We start from the raw sequence: 13,188 nt of genomic DNA on the forward strand, positions 1-13,188 counted from the left end.
ATAATTTCAGAATTTGATATGCAAAAAGGTATTAAAGGATGTATGTTACAAATTAAAAGTTATGATTATAAAAATCACATCTAGAAACTGACTTTCATAACACGCAGAAAAACAAATATCCATTAGCCTAAAACAGGAGAAAAAAGGAGCAAGCAAAACTGCTTAGACATCCATTAGACATACTTTTGATTTCCCTTTTAACCTCAGAAAATCAGGCCAAGCATATAACCACCCCAAAAGAAGAAAGAAAAATTAAATAATGTAAAATAGAGAGACTAATAGAGTTTTCTAAAATTCAGATCCCTGGCCACAGCCGTAACCCTAGTTATCTCTTCCAACAGCCATCACTAAATGCCTGACTCAGTCAAGAGAAATTAAGATGAACAGTGTCAAGGTCCTTGAGACACTCATAGACTATTATCCAGAAAGTAATCTTAATACATGGTAATAAGAGGAATCTCATTGTCTCAGACCATTCAATGATGTCATAAAATAATACTTGAGCATAGGTAGGTAAACTACAATAAGAAAATTACTGGCTCATACTTCTGAAGGTTTAACAGCAGTGCCAACAAATTATAGAAAGGGAAAGTTAATGCCAATGGATAAGGGGAAATGTAGGAAGGATCCAAAAGCTTTCCTATGTAACCATGGACCACCAAGATAGGGGTAGCACCACCCACAGTAGGCTAGGCCCTCCCACATCAAACATTAATCAAGAAAATGCCCAAAGTCTGATGGGGAATGTACTGTATATGTTTCTCTTATTGATTGTTAAATAAAATACTGTTTGGTCAGTGAGATAGCAAGTTAGACGGGACTAGGAGTCAAAGAGGATTCTGGGAAATGTAGTAGAGAAGTGATAATCCAGGCAAGAAGTGACATAGCAAGGAGACTCATTTAAGCTAAAGAGAAACAGGAAGTGTCCCTTTTTCCCCTCCACTCCTGCTCCAGCGGCACAATGTGATCCACCAGCAAGGAGGGACGCCGATAAGGCGTCTGATAAGATTAGTCTTATCAAATATATAGGTTTATGATAGTTAAGACTGAGCTAATAGATGAGAATCCTAGTCATTGGCCAAGCAGCACTGTACCTAATACAAGTTTCTGTGTATTCATTTGGGCCTCACTCGGGCAGGCGGCTGGCATAAGGCTCACACGTGGCAGTGGGGCTCAGGCGGCTTTTGGCAGAAAGATTTATCGGAACAAAAGTCTTATATACAAAACAACCTGATAATCACGGAAATTTTCTCAATTGAGATTTTCTTTCTCAATAACCCTAGCTTTTGTCAAGCTTACAAAACAAACAAACAAACAAAAATCTAACCAGCACAAGAGAAGGCAGAACTTGTCTGTTTATGATGGAGATGATCTTATCCATGAGGGTGGGTCCTTCCTAGCCTAGACACCTATTAATTCTTGCCTCGTAATACTGTCATAATAGAGATTTTATTTCAGCATGAATCTTGAAGGTGACAAACATCCAGGCAAGATGTGTTTATTACGGTGATATGGTCATAGGCAAGGAACAAACACAAAAATCTCACCATATTCAGACCACTAAGGACTTGCACAGGTTCAAGCTAGATGGTTTTTCAGTAACCATTTCCAGATGGTTTTACTCTTTCCACTAAGAAGGAGTGGACAGAGAGAGGGTCCTATTCCTAACAAAGAAGCTACTTAAAATTGATACCGCCTGCTGGCAAGGAGAACATTGGTTTTCTCCAATAGAGCAACTTTGAGTATATTAACCACATTTCATGGTAGGCTCCATGTCCAGGAGTAGTTGGCTAACACAAAACAAAATCAGTGGTATTTTTTGGAATTTTTTTTCCTTTTCCTGTTTTTTTTTTTTTTTTTTTTTTTTGCATTTTTTTGTCCCATTGTCTTCTGTTTAATTGTTTTTATTTGGTTTGGGGGGTGGATTGTGGTTTTTGTTTTGCTTTTGTTTTTCTTATTTTGTTTGTTTGTTTGACAGTGATAGAAGAATAAAGTTTTGTGGTTAGGAGAGTGTGGAGGATTTGGGAGGGATGTGGGAGGGAAAAACATGATCAAATATATGAATATTTCCAGTAAAAGCTATCAGTTCATGTGTACTAGATTTTTTTACCTGACACAAACAGTGTCACTGCCTAATCTTCTTGGCCATATTGTTTACATTTCTACTTTCTTGCCCATTAGTCAGTATGGACTTCAAATCCTCTGAATAGAGGCAGAGAGGAAATCAAGTCCTATCACTTCATTTTATCTAGGAAGAGAAATTGAGTTCACAAAGGAAATAGGACATGTCCAAGATCTCACAGCAAATTGGTAGTAAAGCAAGTTCCAGACCATAGGCTTTCTGACTTTCTCATTGCAGTCCTCCAATGTGCATAATCTCAAAACTTCCTGTACCAATCTGTCCCAAATAGGAATACACCCCAAATGCTGAAGCTCATGGGAAAATGTTCTTGTTCTAGCAGGCACAAGCTAAATACTTCTTTATATACTCTGTATTCCAAGTACTTGTTTTAGTTGATAGTAGTCTTTACAGTTAAGATATTGTTCTATAAGAAAATGTGAGTTGTATGTTTATGTCATGTTTAAATTTGAACTGCTTTAAAAGGTAATTAGAATATTGGAGTAGAGTTCTCAAGAATAGGATTAGTTAAATGAGTCCAAGAAGAAGCCCTTTTCCATTCTATAACATGAAGATACAGTGAAAAAGAAAGAAGCTCCCATCAGAAACCAAGTCTTCCAGCCAGCACTTTTCTTACTTCTCAGCCTCCAGAATGTAACAAATACTTTTTGTTATTTATAAAATCCAAGTTAATCATATTTTGTTACAGAAGCCTGCACAGACTAAGAAATGGGACTTTTATGGGAGCAAAAATCAGAAAAAAACTGTCAAGTGACCCAAATTTTAAATGTCCCTTTAAAATAAATATATGTATATTTAATAAAAGTTTTTTACTTGTATGAGAAAGAACATCAACTACTAGCTTTGTAGAAAAGACTTTATTGAGTTTTATAATGAACAAATTTTGAACTGTTTCAAGGATTCAAGTGGTGCCCTTAAAAGTCACCCTCCCTGCCATTTTACATGTGTCTTTTCATTGGCCTCATTCTACAGATTCCTTCATGACGAGACAGTTGTCATGGGAGTTCTATTATGTTAGTGCTTATACTGTAGAGAGAAATGACCTTCCACCAACACTTAAGAATGAAAAATATTTGAAGTTACCTACAGATCCCTTCAGCATAGGTCATTTAACAATTCCTGAGTTTATAACTATGCCCAAAGATTGAGGACCAGGATGGGTCAGACCAGGATCAAACAGCAATCTCTGTTATTAAAAAGGACTGCATATCACAATCAAAAATCCTGTTAGAGCCACTAAGTGTGAGGAACCATTTGCTCCATATAACAAGATAGTTTTACAAAGAAGGAGGAAAGATTACTTATACACTAAAATAAAAAATGTCTTCTTTAAATGTATGCATGGTGATTATTGTTTAAATGGAATGGCTATTTGAAACAAAAACTACCTATGAGTAATAAAATGCATTCTATTTAATATTTGGTTGGCATATATGAGATGAAAACTAATTAAGAGAGTTAGGATGGTTTTGAATGTACTGCTAACACTTCAAAGTAATACTTTTAAGACTAAAGCTTGGTATTTAATATGATGTGTACAAGAAATGAATAATTTACTATGAAAAAGCATTAAATTGAAGTAATATTTTAAAAATTTTAAGTGATTTATGTAGCCTCTTCAAAGGTAAGTTATTACTTGACATATGAAATACATAATTAAAATTGGTAAATTATATAGACCTGATGACATATATTCTCATCATTTTATAGGAGGAAAAACTTAAGTTGAAAAGAAGACAGCTGAAGTCAATCTGTGATATTGCAAAGGCAGAGCTGCAATATAATTCAAGCCCACTCTATGAAATATTATGCTCTCTGAGGATATTATAGATGGGAGATATAAGCATGGAGGTGGTGGCACAAGCCATTAATCCTAGCACTTGGGAGGCAGAGGCAGGCGGATCACTATGAGTTTGAGGCCAGCCTGGTCTACAGGGAGTCCTAGGACAGCCAAGGCTACACAGAGAAATCCTGTCTCAAAAACCCATAAAAGGGTGTGTATAAGTGGGAGAGTTCTTGATATGTCAGAGAGGCCACAATGACATCATCTGTAATAGATTTCTGACATTTAATATAAAGGAAATTATTTGATTACTATGAAAATTGCAAAAGGTGGACTACTTAAAGCTATATTTGCTATGTAAAACCAAACCATATGCCACAACTGAGAAAGTGTGGCTATATCCCCTCAGACACTGGGATGGGGCAGAGGAGGCAGCAATTACCTACAATGCCTGGGAAAGTTGTGGTGCAACAGTCTGGGAAGCAGCATTTTTATTGCTGGGGCAGGGTATTGACGTTAATACAAGATTTCAAGAGCTTTCTTTCTAAGAGACAGCCACTAACTTCAGAAGGGTCATATACACATTAGATCAAAGAACTAATCTCTCTGTGTGTTTGGTATTTAGAACCTTCAAATTACTCTTGACATGTTTCAGCCTCATTATTCAAATTCCAGATTTACTTACTAATCAAATTATTAAGATAGTTTCTTTGCACTCTCTTTCCTTGAAAGCCCCAACTCAGAAATTTTACTTCAGAAATAGGAAGGAAATAGAGGATAACATAAGAATACAGATTCTAGAAATTACATGGAATCTTTGCTGAGTAGACTAGCCACCTTACCTGGCTGCCTGGTGTAACACCAATACACATGAACCTTCTCTGGAAAAAATATTTAATAGCAACTTTGGTTCAAAACTAATGCTTGGTGTGGGAATGTGGTTCTATTTCTTAACTATAAAATCCTTCTCAATTTATGATTCCCTGGAAAGAACATTCAAAAGAAGAAGAAAAATCAAGGTCTCAATTAAACCCTTGTTCTACCCAGACTCTCATATGTAACTAGAGAAATTTGGAAGCCACCAGTTTGTAAATAATGCACAGAGGAAAAGAGAGAGTGAAAAAGCAGGTCTGCAAATAAAACACATAGGAATGTCACTATTTCATCAATGAGAAGAATAGGAAGAATCTAACACAGCAAGTGGTATAGATGAATTAATGTCAAACAAAACACTCAGCTTGCTCTTAAAACCTAAGACAAGTGTGGCTCTGATAGTTGGAGAAATTAATCAATACACTGAGACTTTCCAGAAATGTTTAGTAGTCATTCAACCATTCATTCAGCAAATAGCTCTGTGGAGTGTCAGTTGCTACAGAATGTAAAGCAAATGTCTCCTAGTCACTGTGCAACAATTATTTGAAGCAGAAAATTTTCATAGTAAATTTCCTTCCACAATAAAGTAGGAGTATTTGCCTCAATCCTTTTGAGGGGAAGATAAGGAAATATGTGTAATTTAAAGGGAACCTTTCAGTAAGTTACCCGATTCTACATTTTCTATGATAAAACAAAGTCCTAAATGTCACCAGGGTGGTTTCCAATGCAAAACCTTTTGCATTCATTTTCCATCATCATGTAGCAAGCTGAAATGGCACTTATGTATTAGTTCAGAGAACCATAGGTCAGATGATTAACAAGTCATAACCAGTTATTTTAGGTCTAGTTCCACAGGCAACTCAAGATAACAGCTGGACTGGAAGTATGGGGCAAGGGACAGGGGTGGTGGGGAAGACATATTCTATTTATGTGCTTGTGTTTGTATGTATGTGTGTGTGTGTGTGTATGTATGTATGTATGTATGTATGTATGTATGTATGTATGTATGTATGTGCCCAAGAAGGTGCCTGTGCAAACCAGAAAACATTGTTGGATCCCCAGATGCTGGAGGTACAAGCAACTACAAGCTACCAAACATCAATGCTAGGCTCTAAACTCAGGTACTCTCTTAACTAAGCCAACTCTCTACATCCCCAAGCTCATTCTTGTTGTTGATATTAATGTCTGCAATGTGGAACTGAGGTGGGCAAGCTCTTACTACTGCTTAGCTGGATATCTACTAAACTACTCATATTTCTTGATCCATGTCTCAGTTAATCTTCAAGCCAATGGTGGCCATCAAATCCTTCCTATGGGGCACTAGAACTCTGACATTCTCTGAATCTTAGACCCATGTTTAAAGCACTCATGCAATTATATCAGGCCCATCCAGATAATGCTTCTATTTTAAGTAAAATTAACCTGAGATGCTAATGAGACTTTCAAATTGTATCTTTTGATAGTCTAACATTTGAATGTAAGTGATTTCTTACATTTAGATCCTGCTTATATTCAAAAATAAGGGATTGTATAGCATGCTAAGAAGTAGCTTGGGGGAGGGGTACCTTACTGCTTACTGTACTATTTTAAAAAGTAAAATCTGCTTACTAAACTATTTTAAATAGCAAAAATCAGAAAATACATACTTGAAAATATCATTTGAAGCATACCTTCCTTTATGAAGTCTTTATTTCATCTACCACGCCATTCTATCTACCTATGGAAAGAATAATTGCTTCCAACTTTTCATAAATCACCATACACGTATTTATACATGTGTCTTCATATTACAGGAGCTTGCTAGAGACTGATTCTACTTCATTTCCATATAGAATGAATACGGAACATCTGCTTAAGGTTATTGAGTGAATCACCTATTTGGGAGATTTAATGCTAGAGTTTTCTGCTTTGTTTTGTTTCATTTTTAAACCACACAGAATCAAGGAAGGATAGGGGTGTCTATACAAGCAACTGCAAAAAATAATGAGGAATATAAATACATAATAAGAGAAAAACTTTTAAAGAAAGGTTTCTCTTTTCATTTTTTCCCTTTGCTCAATACTAACCCTTCACTCTGTGATATGAATTCCAAATCTTAGAGTCTCTCCAGTTTTTCCATCCATCCAAATTCATCTTTTTCAAAACAAATTTTCAACCAGTTCTCTACTGGTTCCTTTATCTGTCTAAAAAACATGTTTGGCTTTCTCTTAAGCCCAAGCCTTCTTGTGCTTCTCATACAAGGTAAAATTAATTTCGTTAATTCCAAATGATACTGTTCTCATCTAATTTTCATCTTAATGAATTGATGAACCTTCCTCTCTAGTCATGACCTGTTGCAATATATTCACCACACAAATGATATAATAAATTATAAGTCACAAAATGATATGTAAGTCCTGTACTTAAAATTCTTTAATATGGTACATTTTCCTCAGAGGGTTAAAGCCAAGCTCATGGCACTTGGAGCCTTGCATATTTTATATGTTTCTTAGATATTTCCTGATACTGCTATATTTCTTATTCCTCTGATTGCACAAGAACTCAGAATTCTTTGGGATATAATACTTATCCTTACTAGATTCTGAGTATTTCTCATTTCTCGTTTTCTATATTATTTTACTACTATCTTCTATATATTTTCATTTTCTCTACCTAAAATGTTCTTTCCTCATATACTCATGGGCAAAATAATCTTCTCTTTTCATGAACATGACTCTTACTCTAACACTGTTAATATAAAACATGTTTCCTCACCTGATTTAATATAAGGAATAGATCTCAGAGGTAACTGGTGTACAGATTTCCTAAGAGAAAGTGGCATTTCTCTATTACTCCTTTCCTGACTCTTTGTTGAGTTACTTCTTCATGTTTTATGTGAGCTGACTTCACAAAGGCGGGGGGGGGGGTTCCCAAGGTACTCCTTGGTAGTATTTCTGAAATTTTTCCCCTTCCATTAACATAGTGAAGTTGGAATAGGAAAGATGTTTGTTCATGTGAGAGAAACCTGACACAAGGGGTTGGAGAGAGATTACTCAGCAATCAAGAGCAGTTGCTGCTTCAGAAGACCTGAGTTTAGTTCCCAGCATCCAAGTCCAGATCTCACAACCACCTGTAACTCTAACTTCAGGAGATCATATGCCCTCTTTTGGAATCTGTGAACAACTGTACACCTATGTTTACAAACACATATTTATATGTATATATGAAATGGTTAAGAAAGATAAATTAGCCCTTCTAATTTCATGTTTGTTTCCCACTGTCTAGCACAGACACAGGCTGAATACATACTTTAAAATGGAAGACTAAAATGACTGATCACACAGAGATAGCAAGTGGTGGCTAAGGCTACCAAGCACTAGTTTCCCCACCCCCAAAACAGGTTATTGTCTCTACAGTGTTTCATTCATTGACATGTTCTTTAAAATGTAATTTAAAACAATGTTGCATTCCTCCTGAGCTATTAGTGGTAGAAAAAATAAAACTGCTAAGTTCTAGTTAGAAGTTGGCAAATACTATGTCACTAATATGATGACTACTTTCACAGGCACAGATTATATACAGAATTCTGACAGTTGCCCAGCTAGCAAGCTGATATGACATGGTAACTGGCAAAGATATCTTTCTAGAAATCTTCCTAAGTAAGAGCTTCTACTCAACTGTCCTAATCTCCTTCAATCAACATTAGGTAACAGTGAGGAAAACAATAAAATAAATAAAATAGAGCATTTCTCATATCCTCATTTCTAAAACCAATAAAGTTAATGATATGTTGCCCATAAAATTTCTCATTTTCTTTTATGTCAGAAATTGGCCATAAATGAAACAATGAAAAAGTTACAGCTTCCTCAAATGTGTCTAATCAGATAAAGAACAATTAATTAATAGGGCTGGATAGAAAGCTTCAAAATTTCTTAAAACTGCGTGCACAGAATTACAGAGGTGGAAATTCTTTAAAACTTGTGCAGAAAATTACAGAGTGGGTAATGAATACTAAATTCAGCTCCATATAGTTACAGGTAAAGGAATCAATTGATGCCTATAAGGAAACACAATTTCTCAAGAGTTCATAATAAGTGAAAAGATAGGATATATACCGTATTTCTTGTTTCTTCCCCTGGTGACCTGCCTTTAGACCTTCTATAGTTTCTCGGTGTTCATAAAAATTATTTGAGGATTTTAATCCAGTACCCCATTCACATCGTCCTAGAAGGAAAAGTTATTTGAGACTCCTAATAATTAGGTTTGTTCAAGTTGCTAAAGAAGATTAATCCATAGCATAGAACTTTGCAAGAAATACTGCAGAAACTAAGTGAAGAAACAAAAAAACTCAATCACCCCTTGATAGTATATAATGTGACAAATGCCCCCTTCCCCAAGTTTACAATACATATGGAGACAGAAGGAGCTTAAATCCAAGTCAATACTAGGAATCTGCTTTTTACCAAAGCTATCAAATCAAAAACCAGTCTTCTTTGCAAAGTTAGCATAATTGGAGATAGTCAGGCAGAGGCTGAGTACACAAAAGAGACCATATTCATTTGATGAGACAGTTTATGAATAACCTCCAAATATGAGCCCTCTTTCCCAATGTACTGACTTCCTTAGTGGAAGCTTATACCTAGAGATATTTGAATTAAGATTTGAGCATTGCTTAAAGTCTTTAAAACCCCCAAATTCCACATAAGAACTGCCTTCACTATTATTATTTACTTAAGAGACACTTAATATGTAGCTTACAACTGTTTCAAACTTGTTATGGTCCTCCTGTCTCACTATCCCAAGTATGGGATTTAGCTATCCAAGTAGTGAAATTAGCCAGCATGCATTACCACACCTGGCTTTAACATGTTGCCTCTTTAAAGGAATTCAATGTATTAAGTACTTAATGAGGCAAATATGGATACTGGGGTAGTGAAAATTACAAAACATGACTATAATGTGGTGTCAGACATGAAGCAGATCTTGATCCTATAAGGTACTAGGCTACACACTGGTGAGTAGTGTGAGTAACATGTATACCCTATATTATCAAAGCCAATGCACTTATAACTTAATAGATATGAATTTACTATCATGTGGCAAAATATGTATAATTATATTCACTATTATTTTTAGTACTTTTGTGTCAGAATTTGAACTAATTTTACTACTATCAACACTTAATAGTAAATTAAAATTATTACTACACTTTTAAAGAGAGGTTAAGTAGACTTTATGTCAGATTATTAAAGATAATCACTATTTACCTCTGCTCTGTGTATATGCATGCATTAACTTCATGTCATCAAGTACAGTAAGGAGAACAAAAGATTGACATATATAGAATGACTGCTTCACGCACTACTGTATGAGTATTATCTTAAGAATAATGTATGTCTCATTTATAAGACTGGTGCAAAAATATCTGTCTAATAATTAAAATGAGTTGAAAATTTAGAAGTGGTTTATAAAATATGTTAACACTATACAAATTATGTTTTTGTTGATCATAATCATTATTATTTTAATTTTAGAACTCTCTATGATAGATTACCTCCTTGTCAACTTCAAACATACTTTTAAATCCTAACTTCTATCTCCATTGCTAGTCTTCTAGTCTAAGATACTATCTTTTATGTTTCTGAGTCCCAACACTGGCCTTACATGGTTACTTTTGCTGCATTGTTAGTGCAATATAAATCAGATCACATCTGCTTCCCATTATTTTTATGATTATCTAAATGCATGGCTGTGATCTGGAAGGCCCCAGGTTATCTGGTCTGTTTCTTATAGTCTCATCCACTAGCCTTTTAGACCTTATCTCGTGTCAGCTATTCATTGCTTACCATGACAAACTGCACTGTTTTTGAACATATGAAAGTCCTATCTCTCAAGGGTTTTGTGTTGCTACATCCTCCATAATAGCTTCACTAAGATAGTCCCTCTTCCCCTACTTAATGAGTTATTCTTTATCCCTTACCTTTTAATTATGGCATTATTCCTAAATAATGTAGGGAAAGACTTGGGCATGTTCACTATTACATCTCCACTTGTCACTCCTTAAAAACTTAAATCATTTATTCACTACAGTCCATTCAATTGTAAATCTAAATGCTGTACCTCTGCTTGTATTTTAAGTAAGCAATCATTCTTTCTGTTTACAAACTCATCTTCCAAGTTTTTGAAAACTGGCACATTGAAATCAGGCTGCCCCAAGTGCTTGGTGAAACTTCAGCTAAGGATTCTTCTTTTATCATGAAATCATGCTCTCAACATTGGGTTTAACACCAGAATTTCCACATAGACTCATTAGGCCTCCTTTTCTGCCCTTAAACTTCCAATCGAACCACAGTTTAAACAACATTGCAAAATATGCCACAAGCAGCTGCTCAAAGACTCCCTGATACCAGCTAAGCAGAGTTTCAGAACCCTGAGAGCTTTGTTTAATAAATCACATTTTACTTTTGACGAAATACTCACCTGAATCTTAGCTTGAGATATTTGAAGTATTAAAGTTAGCTACTGCATTATAAATAATTTCTAGAATTGATTTTTAAACTTCTTTAACTTTTCCTGTTATGTGTTCTTAAACAGTAACTCACTCCTATTTCTGGACCACACTAGCCTCACACATTTTGATTTTGTTCTTAATATAAAATATAATCAATATTTATTACAGATCATTAAATCCTCCAATTTCTCTTGTAAGAATTTAATGTTAGTAAAAACTTTGTTGATAAACATAATTATCTAAAGTAGCAATTTACAACTTGTATTGTTTCAGTTTTTAAAATTCCAGGATTTAAAGATAGCAACACACAAATCCCACCTGACTAGTCATTTCAGTTTATGACATGTCTGAGATTTTATAAGTCTAATATTCTTGTGCTTTCCAATATGAAGATGATATCTTGAGCATCCAAATTTTCCAACATGTCAGTCATAGCATTACACATGCCTGTGTCAATGGTAGGAAGAATGGTACAGGAAAAACATGAATTAGGAGAATATAAGTCTCAGGATTTACATCAGGATGAGCTACATAATCTCTCTAACATTGATTCAGGATTAACAGGGTTTATAATAAATTCTTGCAGAATTATTACTAGGCTCAAATTACTGTCATAAACCTGTAAACCATGCAAAGTAAAGCAAAATATGGTACAATATTAGAGTGATGATGCCAAAGGCTGGTTATTTTTTGGTTAGAAGTGGTAGAGAAGAAATTGTTCTTAAGCAGTGGTAAAAACAATGGAATCTTGAAATTCGCAGGCAAATGGATAGAACTAGAAGAAACCATCCTGAGTGAGTTAACCCAGTCACAAAACAACAAAAAATCTATGTACTCATTCATATATGGATTTTAGACATAGAGCAAATATCAGCCTACAATCCACACCACCAGAGAAGCTACGAAACAAGGAGGACCCTAAGAGAGACATGCATGTTCCCCTGGAGAAGGGGAAAGGGTCAAGATCTCCTGAGATAATTGGGAGTACGGGGGCAGAGGAGAGGAAGTTAGAATAAAGAGAAGGGGAGAAGAGTAGGTGAGAGGAGGAAAAAGAGAGAGCAGAAAGATCAAGTCAGGGGTAGAATAGAGGAGAGCAAGAGAAGAGATAAGAAAAGAGATACCACAATAGAGGGAACCTTATAGGTTTAAAGAGAAATCCACCACTAGGGAAATGTCCAAAGATCTACAAGGTTGACCCCCAACTAACAAAATAAGCTATATTCGAGAGGCTACCTTAAAGCCCTTCTCCAATAATGAGATTGATGACTACCTTATATGCCATCCTAGAGCCTTCATCCAGTAGCTGATGAAAGCAGAAGCAGACACCTACAGCTAAACACTGAGCTGAACTCTGGAATCCAGTTGCAGAGAGGGAGGAGTGATGAGCAAAGGGATCAAGATCAGGCTGGAGAAACCCACAGAAACAGCTGACCTGAACAAGGGGTTGCTCATGGACCCCAGACTGATAGCTGGGAAACCAGCATAGGACTGTTCCAGACCTCCTGAAGGAGGATGTCTGTAGGGAGTCACCCTAGCCCCGCCCAATAGTCCTGGGGCAGGTACCAGGTGGATCCGGGGACTCGCCCAGAAGGTCGTGGTGAAGGAAAGCCGGGGTGACGTAAGGGAGCTTCTTAAGGGACTGCATGTGGGGACCCTGTCTCTCTCTTTTGTTTTGGTCGCGCTGGCTGGGTTTTATAACCTAGCTCTGGCCTGTGTTTTACCTTGCTGTCCTCTGAAATAAAGAGACCTTAATCCAATACCTGGCGCCCAACGTGGGGCACGAACCCACGACCCTGAGATTAAGAGTCTCATGCTCTACCGACTGAGCTTTATAGGGGTATTTATCCCTAGTACATGAATGAACTTTGGGAGCCCAATCCACACGAAGGGATAGTCTCTTGC

At 36.1% G+C, this 13,188-nt stretch overlaps 1 protein-coding gene across 1 annotated transcript in view; it reads right to left on the reverse strand.

Annotated features, from left to right (window-relative positions):
- The window catches only part of Agbl4 (ATP/GTP binding protein like 4), a 1,036,629-nt gene that overhangs the window by 813,415 nt on the left and 210,026 nt on the right, over nucleotides 1-13,188 (reverse strand). The gene's annotated exons all lie outside the window — the stretch shown is intronic.

Source organism: Cricetulus griseus, chromosome 2 (assembly GCF_003668045.3).
Source record: "Cricetulus griseus strain 17A/GY chromosome 2, alternate assembly CriGri-PICRH-1.0, whole genome shotgun sequence".
Taxonomy (NCBI): domain Eukaryota; kingdom Metazoa; phylum Chordata; class Mammalia; order Rodentia; family Cricetidae; genus Cricetulus; species Cricetulus griseus.